Consider the following 16,927-nt stretch of genomic DNA (forward strand, 5'->3'; position numbering starts at 1 on the left):
CAGCAGGATTTGGGAAAAAGTTACAGGATACCTTTAAAATGCTGCAGAACTGAGGGCAAAATTGTTTATCCTTATGAGGAAGAAGAAGTTGATTACGTGTTCACACAAGGATGTAGCATGTGACATAGTGGCTGGAAGATTAAGAAGAAGTGAGTAAATGAAGGCTTGATGAGTAAGGTGGGAGAGAGAGGAAGAACCCTGATGGCTGGACATTTAAACAAACCCCTTTTTCCTCTTAGAGGAGCATGAAGATGGAGGAGTTTGGGGTCAAGGAGGGGGAAGGTAAATGTGTAAAACCTACATGTTTACTAGGCTGCAAGGCTGTTATTGACTGAGAGTAAGTTGGGTGGAGGGGATATGACTGGTGATTGGCTTTGGTGGGGTTGGCACCACTGTGGGGAGTGAGATGGGACGAGATTGGTGTACACATTTTTGTTGTAGCACTCACTCCGGTGGATTGGTAGTGGCTGCACAGGGTATTGCATTGAGGATTCTCAGGCCAATGTAGCATGAATAGCACAGCTAAGCCTGATGAGTCCCTGGCGCTGGTAATCAGGCAGAAGTAGTGCCGTGTGCTCCACACATTCGCTGTCCTGGCATTGAGGCTCTCCTGGCATCGTATGAAAATTAGTGAGCAGAAAGAATAACACTAACATGAATTTATGGTAAATCATTTTGCAATATTATTTGATTTTTCTTTGATAATATTTAGTGTAGGAATAGGCAATACCACCAAATGGATAAAGCAATAATGAGTTTATTTTTGAAATGCCTGACTATGCAATCCATATTTCATGCATAGGCAACTAAAGTCTGAATTTGCACAATTTCATATTCTAGGAAGTGAGGTCTAATGGGAAAAAAACACACGCTATGGAATTTAAACACCAGATCTACTCCTTATTAGCTATGTCATTAGATACATAATAGTTAACCTTTCCCTAAAATGAAAAACTCAGTTTCTTCATCTTTAACATAAGAAGAAGAAGAAGAATTTTCAAGTAGAATTTAAGAGAAGTTAAATCATTGTAACATAATGCCTGATGCATTATCTCATGTTACTTCTTTTTCCCCTTCTGCGAGTGCTTTTTTTTGGTCAGTTGATCCTTCCTTTATTTTAATTTTCTGTGAGCTCCCAAAGCAACCAAGAATCATGAATGAGGATAGAATAATAAAATTGCAGACTGGTCTTCCCAGGCTCATTCCCACTAATGTAATTTAATTATTTATCTCCTTGACTTCCATTGCTCTGTGTGGGGATAAACTGGAGGAGAACCGATCACAGGTGATCTTGCTCTGCAGAGTAGTTGTGAGCAAAGCCTCTTAAGAAAATGACAGATCCTTGACTAGGGGACTCTTGGGAAGAGAGGCTCCATTACAGAACATACGGGCAGTTATGAGGGGGCAGCAGCTGTAAATGCTGAGAAGAAAATAATGGCTGACATAGCCTTGGCCTGCGGGAGAGGGGGCGGGGGTAAGGGTTTCTAGCTCATGGCAACTAGCATAGAATTTGGACCTAGGATTTGCTCCAGTCAAAGATTTCTGCCCCAGAATAACTTGCCACGATGCCAAGGAAGGCTTATGCTTATTCTTCCATTGGCTCTGGCCTGTTACTCTCACTTGGCCAAGAACCTCCTTGGCTGATGAACTCTCACATGAATGACTACACTCCAAAGGAGCAGGGCTGAGAGCCAAAGGGTGGGATGCATAAATTTCATAACCACCTTTTCCTTTTTATTCTTCAAGAAAATTTAAGAACATATGACGCTGACAGATGATAATATTTTTTGGCAGGGAGGTTAGGCCTTTGCTACAAGGCAGCTTTCCATCTTTGCAATTGCAAAGTTATAGCTTGGTTTCTAAAAGAAATGCTCATAGTTATTCACCTAGTTCATATTTTATTCCCAGTTTGAAATTCCAGTGAATTGAATCTTCTATTTTTATGTACACATGATGCTTTTAATTCAATACTTTTATTTTCTATATATTTTTACTCCATTTAACCTGATAAGAAAACAACTATATAAAGTATTTTTGATTAAACGTATTTATGGAAGCATTATAAATGAGGCAAGTTTAATTAAAACGGAATTCTTGTAGCATTTACTACCTTTCTAGATAACTCATTTCTCATTCTCTTCTCTTCTATGTGAGATTTCTTTATTTTTCTCTTGGAATATCCATCAAAATAATATGTGTTTCCTTTTCATTAGCAATACTCACTAAGAAAGATAAGAAGCACAGATAAGCAAAGAGAAGAAATAAAACCATATTTAATTTTGCCATTCTGAGAGAGCCATTGTTAATTCCAGTTCATTCTAAGGCATTGCAAACTCAGATAACTTAGAGGGATCAGAATGGTAACGAAAGAGTCAACCAAGCTGGGTAGGGGAACTGGGACGAGAGGAAGCTGCTGTTACTTAGCCTCACTGATTTTTGTACCATGCAAGGATGTGGGGCTATGGTCACCAGTTCTTTCTACATTTCAAGAAAAGAGTACCAGTTTTTTTAATATATGAAATATCTCATTTTGAAATTTGAATGACATAAAAATTAGTAAAGACCATCCACAACCCAAACAGAACAGTTTTCATTCTTTTTTAAGATTGATTGGTTGATTTTTAGAGAGGGGAGAGGAGGGAGAGAAGCATCAGTGTTTGGTTGCCTCTCACATACCCACTACTGGGGACCTGACCTGCAACCCAGGCATGTGCCCTGATGGGGAATCAAACCAGTGACCATTTGGTTCACAGGCCTGCACTCAATCCACTGAGCCACACCAGCCAGGGCCCATTCTTTTTTAAAAAAAATACATTTAAAATTCAAAAATTAGAAATGTCAATTGTATTTGTTACTTTTTTAGTGTAAGGATTATACATACAGAAGAATATACAACATGCAATTTATATAAAATGAATGGTCGTGAACCCACCACCTCACTTAAGAACATTACCAGGATATACGGTACTCTGTGCTTTACACCAATTCAGCTTCATGATAATTGCTATCCATCAAGTTTATATTTCTCATTCCTGTTTGTTTATTTTTATAAAAGTGTACTAAATCTGTATATACTCTAAAACAATCATTTGTTTAGCTTTTTGGTTTGATTTGGACCTTTGTAAACATTGTGATAATATATGTTGTTTTCCACAACTTGCTTTTTCTGAATATTTTGTTTTAAAATTCATTCCAAGATTATTACATATAACTGGAATGTATTCATTTTTACTCTACTTTAATATTTCATTCCTTGACTAAATCACATTTGCTTATCTATTTTCCTCCTAATAGGCATCTATGTTGTTTTGGGTTTTTGCTATGATAGTCAATACTCTTCTAAACATGCTGCTTACGCATGTTTGCTGGTACCTGTGTAGCTTTTTTTCAGGTGTATCTGGAAGTAGAATTGCTGAGTCATAATATGGGTACGTGAAATTTTACAATTCCAACTTATTTTTTTTAATGGTTGGCATCAGTTTATACTCCCATCGTCAGTGTCTGTGAGATCCTGTGGCAATGTGTCTTCTCCAGCTCTTGTGTTTTCAGAATTCCCAAATGTTGTCATCTGGAGGATATTAATGTGATCACAATTTGCACTTCCCTGATTAGCGTGAGGTTGAACATGTTTGGATGTATTTATTTAACATAGTGTTTTCTTTTATATATTTTTTTAAATGGGGAAGGCCTCTTTGTCTATTTACCTTTTGGATCGTCTCTACAAGATCTTCCTGACTTACAGAGCTTGTGGGAATAACGTGGTAGTAATTAGTCCTGTGTCAATTCTATGTCACCAATATCTCTTCCCCTCTTCCCAGGCTGAAAGTTGTCTTTTCACTTTATTTACAGTGTTCCTTGGTAAAGAGAAGATTTTAATTGTAATGGATTCAATTTTATTATTTTTTCTTTACCAGTTACACTCTTTTATGTCTTTTTTGAAATTTCTTTTATATGCAAATGGTCATAAAGCTATCTTCCTCTATTTATTCTAAAGTGAAAGTTACCTATCATATTTTTTCCTTTAAACCCACTTGGGATTTGTGGGTGTGGGCGGTGTAAGGTAGGGATCCAGTTTCCCTTTTGTTTTCTGTGAGGTGTCCTGGACTAATTCATGGTCTGCAGCACTACCATTGTGCTTTCTCCAGTTTGTAATGTGTGTGTAAAAACTCATGGTTCTCTTTCTGGGCTCCATTCGGTCCCATTGATGAGACCTTTGCTTCTCACATCAACTATTTGTTTATAAAGCAAATTGTATTATTTTGTTAAAATGTGCTTTATTTTCTGGGAAAAAGATTTAAATTAATTTTAAGAGGGGGAAAAAAAAGACCGTCCATTCAATTTCATGCCTTTCCCCTCCTCTCCCCTGTGTGTCGGTTGTGAGGATTTACTCCTTCCACCGTCTGAACTTCGTGATGGCTCAGTTGATTTATGTTGAAGAAGAAAGAACATGTCCAGGTTTCAGACATATATTTGGGGAGGGAAAACTGAGTATAGAAGCCCTCCTATGACCACTGGCCAACTCAAAGAGGGACTTGCCTCTTTGTGGTGTCTCTGGTCAGGAACAGGGGTTAGAATTGTTCAACTTCCTTATGGTGTGGGCACAGCCTTTTATGCTTGGATACACTGCCGACAAAAATACTTATAAATATCTAGGTCCAGAGATGATAAATTATTGTTTTTTCCCCATCTGTTAGGAGTTTAAAAGTCCAGTAAACCCATTTTTCAGCCCCTGAAAACCTACCAGCTGGCTAAGTGCTTTCACACCATCCAGATATGGGACATTTAAGGTTCTCTTAGTGTTTTACCTGTGTTCTACTGCAGTATTCTTTATGTATTTAAAATTTTTCTCATATCAGACCATAAAAATTGACTAGATCATGTTATGTGTTCCTCTATTTTTTTTGCATTAGAAATCAGACAAAATCCTTAGTCGTGTAAAATAAAAAACTTTGAGTCCATTTGTCTTGTGAAACAATAGTATATTGAGATGCTTAAACCATTTTTATATTAAACAATTTCCTTTTTGTGAACTCAAATTCAAGAAAAGCTAAGTAACAACTATGTCATTATTTTTGTACAATATTTAACTATTGTAATAATGCTTATTGTGTTGTTCTAAAAGGGTTAGATTATTTATAGAAGATCTCTTGTTCTGTTTTCTTTTCCTTTTCTCATTCCTTTTTTTGTTGTTGTTGTTAAATACCTGTAAGGTAGTGTCCTGACACTGAAACCTTGAGAATACTTTATCTTGAGCTTCTTTTTTAGTCATTATGGTTTTAATGACTCAGTGGCATTTCTAATTATGGGTGGAACATATTTCCCCCAAATACTGTGGGCTGTGCACTGAAGCAGGCTCTGTACTAGGCCCATTAAATCAAGACGCCTACCATTGTTATTCTAAACACTTTTTTTAAAGAATTTTGCAGAGCAAGTCTATCAAAGAGAGACTCAGGTTCGCTTGGGGATGTGGGCCACTCTTAGTCTGTCCTTCCCATCACCTCGAGATGCGATTGTTTGCATCAGTCAGTGTGACTGCTCCTCTGAGGAGGAAAAGGGTTTATAGGGAACCTTTAAATCATTCTAGAGTAGAAAGCAATTATAAGGTCAACTTTTCCAACACCTGCCAATGCGATAATTTTTCAGTAGGTTCAAAGCATATTCAAGAAGAGCTTTTTTTAAAAAAATTTTAAGTCTTGCATTTTTAGTCTTTTTTTTTCTGACTGTAATATAACTTGTCCATAGAGATGATGATACAAAAAAGGAAAACGTATGGATTTTAATAGACTGGAGCACAAGTAATTCATTCCTGCAAACCATTGTGCATGTAGTCCTATAGGCTCTTCAAACCCCAAGTGGGTTACCTTCTTCCTGTACTCACTAGCAAGCCGGTCAGTGTGGTTCTAGTTAGAATCCCATAAATCTGCAATATAATTAATTGCATATCCTTTCAAGCTAGCAGTGAAAGGAGTAACACTGGCCAGGATTTTGATGTTTTGCCATATTCTGAAATCAACATGATGGTATACGACACTGCTGAAAACATTAATTTAGAGGGTGGCTGGAAATTGCTGAAAATATTGAACTCCAGCTAGTGAACCCAAACATTCTCGTTTTTTTCCCCCCTACTCCTACATCAGAGAGTCCATGCAGTTAAAACTTCACTCCTAATCTAATGCTGTATTTCACATATATATGCATAAAACCATATTTTTTTGTTTAGCAAGTGCAACACTGCTTCTTCTAATGGAACTCTGTAAATCATAAGTGTGAGGCAATTGGATCACTGTGCTCTGCAAGACGTGTATTCCACAATAGTTAGTTTATTTTATTTGACTTTTATCTAGCCCTTGCTGGCAATATCCTGGGTTTTGTTTGATGCATTTTGCATAAGGGTTCTATTTGGTCCATAATGGTTTGTGTAATGAACTATTTGTCCTCTTCTAGATGACATCCAGTTGCTTAAAACCTATAATGAGATGTCAGGTGAATTGCACTGATTGGCATTGATGGATGAGCTTTTTGAAATATTGCAGGGTTTCCTGTTGGGGCATGGAGGAAAATTGCTGTTTAGAGCTTTGGGTCTCCTAAGCATTGAAACTGTAATCACATAAACAGAACCACTTCTGCAGGTCCAAGGTGTCATCGTGAATTTTCTGGCTAATCCATCCATTCATCTCAATGGTCCAGAACTCGCGCTTCATGTCACTTTTTGCCTTTGTTCTGCACTTTGATCTTTCAAAATGTCTGTCAGGAGAAAAAGTGTTTATGTTGAATTATGTGTGGAAAAGGGTAGGGTGCATACTTCAGAAGCTTGGCATGAAATTTGCTAAATAAACCTTGCCAGTCCCTCTGCAGCAATAATCAAAGTATGGATTTCAGTTTAACAATAAATATGTAGGTAGATATACATTTTTCCCCCTCAAAACAACTTTAATGTAGATGTTTAGGTGCAGGAGATTTTATTTTGTTTGTTCACTTTGAGGAATGCTTCCACCCCTTTTATTGTTAATAGTTAAAATTAAAGTTAGGAAGGAAGATAAATGAATTTTTTATGAAATTTGTCTCCTAAAATTCTGATCAAAGGCATTAAGTAAATGAGTGCTTGAGATGAACTTAAGTAAATGAGTGCTTGAGATGAAGTATCATTTGTGTGTACACTGCAACTCATTGATTTTATGAGATAGTAAGTCTATTTTAGTATTGTATTTATCATATGTAGTAGAACAAAGTCTAAAATAAAAATAGGAAGTGATCACTATACAGATACAAAAGCAGAAAAAATGTGTGTAATTACTTGGTGTATCTCATCACTGGTGCTCTTCCTCATCTTTCTCATTTAATTTTAATAATTATGGAATAAAGGGCTTTTTTCTCCTTAGAGTATTTCAGATGGTTTAAGAACTCTGGATCAGTTTCCACTGATGCGGTACTACGGGAAAGACAATATATACTGGTTCCATTGCTCAGACTAATTTACTTTACAATGAACAAAAACAATTCACAGATCTTTTGACATCGGTCATGTGCCTTTTTTTTTAATGTGGACCCTGAAGCACTGGTGCTCTCTAGAGCCATTATCAGGTTTGCTAGGTAGGGGCAGATCTTACGCCAACCTTGTGACCCTTTTGAATGGAAACTGACTCATACTCCTTAAAGATATTAATGATCTTGAATCAGTTACTTTCTCACTACAAATGAGGGATTCATGGAATCTGAATGAGCTTAGCCCAGTGAATTTACTCACTCCTAAAGTTTCTGATTTTGTCTTCAGTGAGGCCAGGCATTAGTATTTCTGAAAGTTCTCCTGGTGATTCCAATAGGCAGGCAGGTTTGAGAGCCATTGAGCTAGAAAGATCGAACACAATGAATGGTTGCAACTGTGGGAATATCAGACTGTCCAAGTAAAATCAATTACATGTAAACCAGTGAGCCATAGAGAGTAGTAGCTGCTAGTCTTCAGAAGGCTTTTGAATCCCGAAAACAAGGACAGGCATGACCGAGAAATGGCTGAACCTGCAGCACAGAGCTCGTGAGACAAGAACAATCTGTTTATCAAGTTTGGATTCCTTCTAGCTGAAGATCACTTCAGGAGTTAGATAAAACTTTTGGTTTTTTGTAGGTTTTGACTTTGTTAGTAGAGATAACCTTTCGCACTCCCAGGATCATTCTTGAATGATTGAAAACATATTTGTGGAAGAATAAGGGGGACAGAGCAGCAACAATTTTCTGTAAAAATTTAAAACGTGAGACCACCATAGGCTCAGACTAGATCCATTCTAATCCATGATCTACCAGGGCTAGCAGAAGGAGTTATCTTGACCAGCTAAACAGCTTGGCTGGCTCAGTTGTGCTGGATGGCTTACGCGATCCTGTTGGCAATGCTTTGACAGTGGCTAGGTATGACGATTGTGAAAAGGATAAGGCAATCATCCTTCTTACAGGCACTACAGTTATGAACTACATAAATGATTTCTCTATCCAAAGCAGTAGATTTTAATAAACTAGAAATTTCATATCTACATAGTCATTTAACTTTGGTTCAAAACGTAAATTAATTGGAGCTGAAAGATGAGTTTTTTTATCTACAGTTGTACTTTCTACCTGAGCTCTAATGAGATGAGCATGTTACTTTTGTAGTACAGTAAGAAAAGGGGTGCGTGTTTGCTTATTTAATTCAAAGTTATTATTTATTCAGAGTACATCTTGTTTCAGAAAAAAATTTTCATGAGGACCTACAGTATATTTTTTATAACAAAGATAAAAGGAAGGAAGGGTTACTTCAGTATGTCTCTGTCTCAGTTTCCTCTTCTCTAAAGTGGGAATAATAACAGTGCTTACCTCGTGGGGTTCTGGTGACACCTAAGCATGTATATTCGGGAGGCCTTCACATAATATTAGCAAGTGTTCTGTTGAGTTTGTGTCCAAGACATTCAGAGATCCTTATGAACTTCCTTTCATTTGAAGATCGAAGACATGTTCCTTCTGTAGTGGGGTTTCCTGGCAGGTTAGAGATTCCACGGCGAGAAGTGAGGTGTTTAAGTGCCCACTGGCCATGCCACTTGCCTTGAAATCCAGGGGAAACTGCAGGAGCTTTGGAGGGAACATGATCTGAACTCCTGAGGCAACCCTTCCTGACTAGTCCTTGACATTTTCCAGTTTTGCCTTGAAATTTCATTTGTTTTGGTAAAAAAATTATAATGTATTATTTCTGGCATTAAAGACATGTTCACTTTTACAAAGAAATAGTAAACTTATACTTGTGACCCTTTGATTGTTTTTGGTTGATACTTGATATTTTTAGAAATACAAAACACACTCTGTAATTGTATATTTAACCTGAGTACTTCCATAAATAATCGCAGATATTAATTTATCATAATTTATTGATGCTATAAAAAGTTCTAGAATATAAAAATTATTAAAATCGTAAAGTGGAATTAAAATGTGACTTGTTCTCTGTGAGATGTGTTCCTTTTAATATGGATGAATGTTTGTTCACTACACTGTTCTCTCACTCTCCCTCTGCACACACACACACACACACACACACACACACACACACACACGCACACCTAACATGCCCTTAATTCATCTCTGTGTACTCTGCCCCTGTAGCAAGTGTAACAGGAGGCAGCAATGTTCCAAGAAAGAGAGTATGGGCATTGAAGTTAGACAGTCAGGCTTCATAAAGGGTGAGTTTTCTCTCCTATAAAATGAGTATGAGAATACCTACCTTGTAAGAACAAAGTTGATAATGTATATAATGAATGCCCCTTTCCCATCCCCTCAGCCTGGCCACCATGCAAGTGAGGCAGATGGAATTCTGTATTTTGGCACCTGGCTGAGGGGTGCAGGGATGTTAATATCCGATATCCAACCTGTCCTCCTTTGAATCAGCATCCAGCCCTGGGCTAGCGTAGCTATGTTTACACTAGCCCAGGCCTTGGAGCCCTGATGGGAGAACTTGAAGTCCAGGACTGAATCCTGCCTGGCCCTGCATGACCCTAGATGTCATTTAACACCTTTTCATCTGCTCCTTTGTATAAAGAAAAGGCACAGTAACTGTCCTCCAATGTGAATGTCATTTTTCAAAACTGAAATAGTGTCTATTAAAAATAATTATTAAAGTAATATATTATGTAAATTTGTAACAGATGATTTTTTAATGCAGAATAGACAAGATCATTAAAGTGCTTGATTATTGACAGTGAGAATTATTGTTCAGTTAGCGGGATGGCTTTTTTTTTTTGAGATTTCAAATTTTAACATAGTTGGATTTCTTTTTTTTTTAATTTATTTAATTGTTGTTCAAGTACAGTTTTCTGTCTTTTTAGAAAGAGGCCAAGAGATCTTGGTTAATCCTCTGAGCCAGAGCTGCTGTGTGTGAAGGACAGACAAGGACTGGGAATGAGTCTAAGGATGAGGTGGTCTGAGATATGAGAGGTCATCAGGAAAGGCAACGATGAGAGCATGACATTGACCCAAAGATTGAAGGAAGAAGTACTCTGTTCAGTCACAAACTTTTAGAAATAAATTTGCTCTAGACATGGAATTACAGTCTCTCTTCTCTTTCAACATGATTTGAAATGTGTATATTCATAATAATTCTTATCTGAGACATGAACATTATAAAAAGGATACTAAATTTGCTCTCATGCCATAATTTTGGTTCACAGAAGGAATGCATACTTTTTTTTTCATGGTTCACATGCTTTGATTCATCTCCTTTGATGTAGTGCATACTCTATCTCCATTTTACTGTTAAATTCTTGAGCAAATTATTGTATATTTGTATGGCTCCAGGATCCTGGAAATCACAAAATAATTCTGGTGCCATATTCACACTAGCTTCTGGCTACTAACTATACTGCTGATGTAATATCCCTTACCTTTGCTGAAATTAAGAAAGAGTTATCAGAGATACTGAGGCTCAGACCCAGGTAATGGCCTGGAAATGGATATGGGCCAACACTTCGTTCATTTCTAACATAGAACTTCTACTGGGCAGTCACTTTAATTCATAAATAATGTATTTTCTCTTTGAAAAGTAGGGACCTTAGTTTTCTGGAGGTTTCCTTTAAAAATGAGCATTAGTTTTACCTACAAATGCTACAGGTGTTTTACTAGTCGGTAATACTAATTACAGAGTATCAATGCCTTATTTACTTAGGAAAATGTCATCTTTTATTTTTCCGTTAAGATTGGAAAAATATTCAATGTCTGTATATAAGCACAATACTTGTTTTAGATGAAGCTCAAGTATGGTAAAGATAAAGATTTCAGTGTAAGTCTTGTTCTCAGAGTGAATGTGGCAAAGGTGTTCAGTATGGTCTGAAATTTAAATATCCTGCAGAGTTTAGGTGCATTTTATTCTTTCAGTGCATCAGGGAGGCTGAGGGTATATATTGAGCAGCTATTCTGATCAATCTTTTGTGTTTAATCTTCCAAGGATAATAATAATGTAATAATGATCCATTGTTAAGGATGTCCTTACATTTAAGCATTTCAAAATCTGCAGCTATTCATATAAAGATAAGGATTTTTATTTTATTATTTCTCTGGATTTAAAGTAGAAAGTTGGTCCTTTAAATAGACCAGGGAACGTGTAGGTGTTTCGATTTTACGCATTGAGAAATACTTAACTTTCATTCCAGAAAATCTAATGAAGGTGTCAGATTTCTTAGTAGGGAGGAAGAACACTGGTAAATCTAGAAATTTGAAATAACAGGAGATAATAGCTAAGTTAGGTGCCATTCTTTGTCTGGCAAACCCAGGGATGAACAGATATGACTGTTGTAGTTCAGATTTAGGAAAATATTTTTTAAATATTAAAGTAAGTATAAATATTCCTTCAAGTATAAACAAATGCTACAACTAAATTTTTGAATATATATCAAACCATATATTTTTGAATATATATTTTGAATATATATATTCTTGAATATATATTCAAAATACATATTCATTATTCCTTAATTATACAAATCATTAAGGAATATATATATGTATATATAGTGTGTGACAAAAGTAGGTTTACAGTTGTTTATATAGAAATTGCTGCAATATTTAATAGATAAGAATAAACTGTTTGTATACTCATGACTATAAACCTACTTTTCCCCACCATGTAGTGTGTGTATAGGTGTGTGTGTCTAGATATATATATATCCATTTTAGTATAGTATATATTTTTATATTTGTACATATAGTTACAAAACTATATGTTTATATGTGTTTGAAAATAAATATTTATTCATTTTACTTCATTGTTGACCATATTAGAGTACAATATTTTCATAATAATGCCCAATAAAAATAACTAGGCGTGGATTAAATTCACATTAAGAATAATTAGGAGGAAAAGAAACCTAATCACAGATAATCAAATTTTAGTAATCTAATATTTTGCCTGTGGATGTTGACCAGAATGTAGTGAATTTTATATATACCCATATGTAACTGTAACACACACACACACATATATATATATTTATTTATTTATTCATGTATATTTATATGCATATAAATATGTTTATACATAGTCTGTATTTTGGAATAAACACATGCATATTATAAAAGCAGAGCTCATACCAAAACAAAACAAATGCCTTCACTCCAGTATGTCTGAGCAAGTGAAGCAATAAAGCAGATAGCAAAGGGAGCTTGTTTTTTGTTAAATGACATCTGTGCTGTTTTTACTAGAACTAAATATGGAAAGCCTCTCGTAATTTAATTTTATCTACAGCTGTAATTGGTTATTTGATCTATGGGCACATCAGTTTTATTCCAATACTGAAATAATACCAAAACTTGTTTTTTTGCAAGATTTGTATCTCTCAATCCTTATTTGCACTCCACATAAGGATCTGTGTTTTTATTTGAGGTGCAGTTTTTGAAATTTATAACTTTATACCTCAGAAATGTTTTCTCTCCTTGGTAATAATTTTGAGAATCACCACTCAAAAATTTGGTTCTTTGAATGATAGAAGATGCACTTAAGAAAATGAATACAGAGTTGCATTGTTTTTAGCATGTTGTAGAACTGTTTTTATTGATTCTTAGATAAGAATAGATTGAAAATGTAACTATATTAACTTACGTTAGTGGTTGCTGTTTATTTTCTATTATTTCTTTCAGTGAAGCAAACAATTAAGTTTGTCAGTGTAGCAAATAAGCCCCACTTTCATATATATGGCAGAAACAAGTGTTTTGTCTTGCAACAATAAATCTGTTTATTTTGTGAGCATCTTCTTAGGAAAGTCAGTATTATTTTTTCATGGATTCTTAGAAATATTGCAGAATTTTACCTATAAATGACCTTCTATTCTATATCAGAAATTGACCTGAGTTAGGTAAGAAATTGGGTAGACAACCAATTCTGTTTTATTGAACACACATGCACACAAAAATCTCACTCTACAATCAGTTCTTAAATGTTAAGATGAACCATTAGTATGCAGCTCTTTTTTGTCTTAGTTTCAGAATCCGTCACGAGGCTACTGAATTTTTCTTTCAATATTGATTTTTCTATTTAACTGAGAGGATTGTTGTCTTTTTTTTGTGGTTGTTTCTCTGGGACTCACAGCACATATTTCGTAACTAAACATGTGGTCTCCGTTTCTTGACTCCGACCTGTGGCATCTGGACAGATCTATGGGATCTTTATTCCATACAGGCTCTTCAGAATTCCTCATGAATTACCTGAACAGGCTGTAATGCCTTTGATTTGCATCTTGCCACTCTTCTCCAAGAAAGTTACCAAAAAGTGGGAATAATGCCCTGCATGCTTTTCCCCACCTGGATGGAATGAGTGAAGTAACTCATTTTAGTCTTGCTCTGAAACCAATTAAGTTCCTAAAACAAAGGCTTTGATTCTTAAGTAAAATGTGATATTTAATTATAACAATTAATACAAATGCATTGAATTCCCACTTTAAAAGACAAAGAGGTTCTTTCAGATTAGGATTAAAAATACCATTTCCAATAATAAATTTAAACTCAAAAAAGGAGTTAAAATAGATCAGCCAAGTGCAAATAGGGGAATTGATAGAACAACTCATGGAATATAATTTTAAAAAGCATTAAATGAGCAAAATGGACTTATTGTATATAATATAAAGGAGCATCCACAGTGAAAATAAAATTGTGACACTTTGTGAAGAGAATATGGGGGGATAAATGGTAATGAAAGAAATAAAAATAATAAGAACTCAAAGAAAAAAGCAGGAAATTTAATTGTATTGGCAGCTTGGCAATTAAGATTAGCAGGGAAGAGAGCAAAACATTGTCCTAAGTTTGTCATAACATTTGCCAAAGGTTCATGACAAAACAGAAGAGATTTGGTTGAACAGAGAGAAAGGATGCAATGCATGACCGTGAGGGTTTTACTTTGCCCTGAATGCTGATGCCAGAAGGATTTCTATGGTCCTTACAGATTGGAAGGGGAGGCTGATGTCTCGCTATGTTGGAATCTGTTTACACATCGGCTTCCAGCACCATTCCAGAACTTACCCTCATGATCTACGGACTTAGGAAAACTTCTCTTTGGCTCCTTAGACAAATATATTATTTGCACAGCTACACGTACATCTTGGGAGGAAGAGCACTTCACGTGCTGGGGTCTCACCAAATACCTTCACTTCCAGCTCTCTGGAGGTCTAGAAAGCTCTCTTGTCATATTTATAGAGCAAAACTTTTGAAAAAGATTAATTGTGTTGCAAACACAGTTATTCTGAGTCTTTGACAAATGGTTTGGGAAAGAGCTTGGAGGATATAATTAATGTGAATGAATAAATATTTCAAGCTAGAAAGAGCAGAGTTTACATGATCTCAACACAAAGGAATAATAAAGTAGAAATTAATAGTGAAGCTTTAAATAAAAATACTACAGACATAAAACAAAAACCACTTTTCTAAATTTTTGGATCTTAAACGAATCCAAAACCGTAATTACTGACAGTTAAGAAAAAATGGCAATGACAAGATCACAACTCAAAACGTGCAACATAAGGCCGAACTGCAACTAACAGGCACATTTCAGATCAGTGCTTTGTTACTAAGTACTTAATGGGAAAAAAAAAAAAAAAACCTATCCACTTAATGTTAAAATTTACACCTACAATGCTAAGGAAAGAATATGAAGGGACTGGTTTTCAAAATAGAGTATGGATTAGAGGTAAGTTTAATACACTACACAAATAAGTTGAAGGGTCCATGGTAGGACAAATGCATTTTGATAATGCAGGTCTTATTTCAGGATTTGGTAGTACATTTCATAGTAGAAAATATGTTAATGTTTCATGTGTTTTTTGGTGGTTCGTTTCATGTTTTTGCCTTAGGTATATGGGTTCTTAGATCATTCATGAAAAAATGTAATGCCTTTTCATTAAAAGGCAATTGAATACAAACTTGTTTTTACACAGGTTTTATACAGATTTGTGGATTTGGAGGATTAAACGCAAGCTCCTCTGTGAATGATGTTTTGCTGGGTATTGTCAATATGAGTATCTCAAGGATGTCTGGACACCCCCCCCACACTCCAAAAGTGTTGTTTTTACTGAAACAGTAAATCACTTTGATAGACTAAAGGAGTAAAACCTACATGGTCATCTTTTTAGGAAATCTCCAAAATGGAGTTCATGCATATTATGTACTTAAAAAAATGTTTTTAAACCAAAAAGCAAGAAATAAATTAGTTATAGAAAGAAGATTTCTTAACAGTGACACATTATCCCTAACCTAATATTTAAGCATTAACCACATGTAATAGAGAAGTAACATTGACATTCTCAGTAAAGAACAAGAAAGATATTCACCCCTACCATGGTATTCTGAAGGTTCTAAATCAGAAACCAACATTTTTAGATATGTTTCTTAAAAGTACAAAGAGGACACTGCTGTTATCTTTGGAAGGTTATTTCATTTCGAGCCACAGAGCCCTTTACCGAATATGTATTGAACGTGTGTGTGCCCAGCCCTGTTCCAGGCACTGGAGGTCCCCGGGCCCGGACATGGTCTGAGAATTCTCCAGACAGGCGCTGTTAGGCCACCAAGGTTGACACATGGATTAAAACATTTAGGGACTCTATTCTGGGATGCGATGAAGTGGCGTTTAAGTTAGTACAAAGCAAGGAAGGATTCTTTCAGAAATGATTCTGGAAAACCTGGCTAACTCTAAGGGGGAAAATATGTCTTTACATTATACACTAAAATAAATTTCAGATGGATCAAAGGATTTAATGTAAAAAAGGAAAGCAGAAAAGAGCTTGAAGATAATATACTTAATGTAATATCAAAGTAAAGTGGGTCTTTTTAGCAGGAAAGCTGAGGAAGAAATCAACTAAAAAAAGGATGGATAGATTAAGTTACCAAAAATTTTCATTTTGTAATTTTAATTTTCATCTTAAAAGTACTATTTATAAAACATGGGCATGTTTTATAATATTTTATAAAATATTATTTGAAAATATATGTGTATATCTATACACACATGTACATCCTAAAGGAATCATATTGAAACATACGAAAGTATGTTAGCCACTCATTTAAGGTGGAGAGATTATGGAAATTTTTATTCTTAAAAAATGTTTATAATATGTTATTCCAAAAAGGAGTATATGTTCAGATGTATGAAGGGAAACACAGGAAAGTAATATTTTTAAAAATTTAATATTCAATATTTTCTAGAGACATTATTGCTGAATTCTCTTAACCACCTCTTAATGTATGTAATAATATTCTACTTTTAAAGACCTGAGGTTCAGCGAGATTAGGTAAATGCCCCAAGGTGACTCAGATGAAAAGTGGTTGAGGTGTGACCGGAAGTGGAGGTTTGTGAGACCCCACAGGCTGCTCCCCCAAATCAGTTATGGATGGATCTCTGTTCTGGTTGATGCACAGTTGGAGGGGAAGGAGGGGCCGAGTGCGG

At 35.5% G+C, this 16,927-nt stretch overlaps 1 protein-coding gene across 4 annotated transcripts in view; it reads left to right on the forward strand.

Moving 5' to 3' along the window:
• HDAC9 (histone deacetylase 9) overlaps positions 1 to 16,927 on the forward strand; it is an 841,506-nt gene that overhangs the window by 262,457 nt on the left and 562,122 nt on the right. The gene's annotated exons all lie outside the window — the stretch shown is intronic.

This window comes from Artibeus jamaicensis, unplaced genomic scaffold, assembly GCF_021234435.1.
Source record: "Artibeus jamaicensis isolate MK-2021 breed Jamaican fruit bat unplaced genomic scaffold, CSHL_Jam_final contig_923, whole genome shotgun sequence".
Classification (NCBI taxonomy): Eukaryota; Metazoa; Chordata; class Mammalia; order Chiroptera; family Phyllostomidae; genus Artibeus; species Artibeus jamaicensis.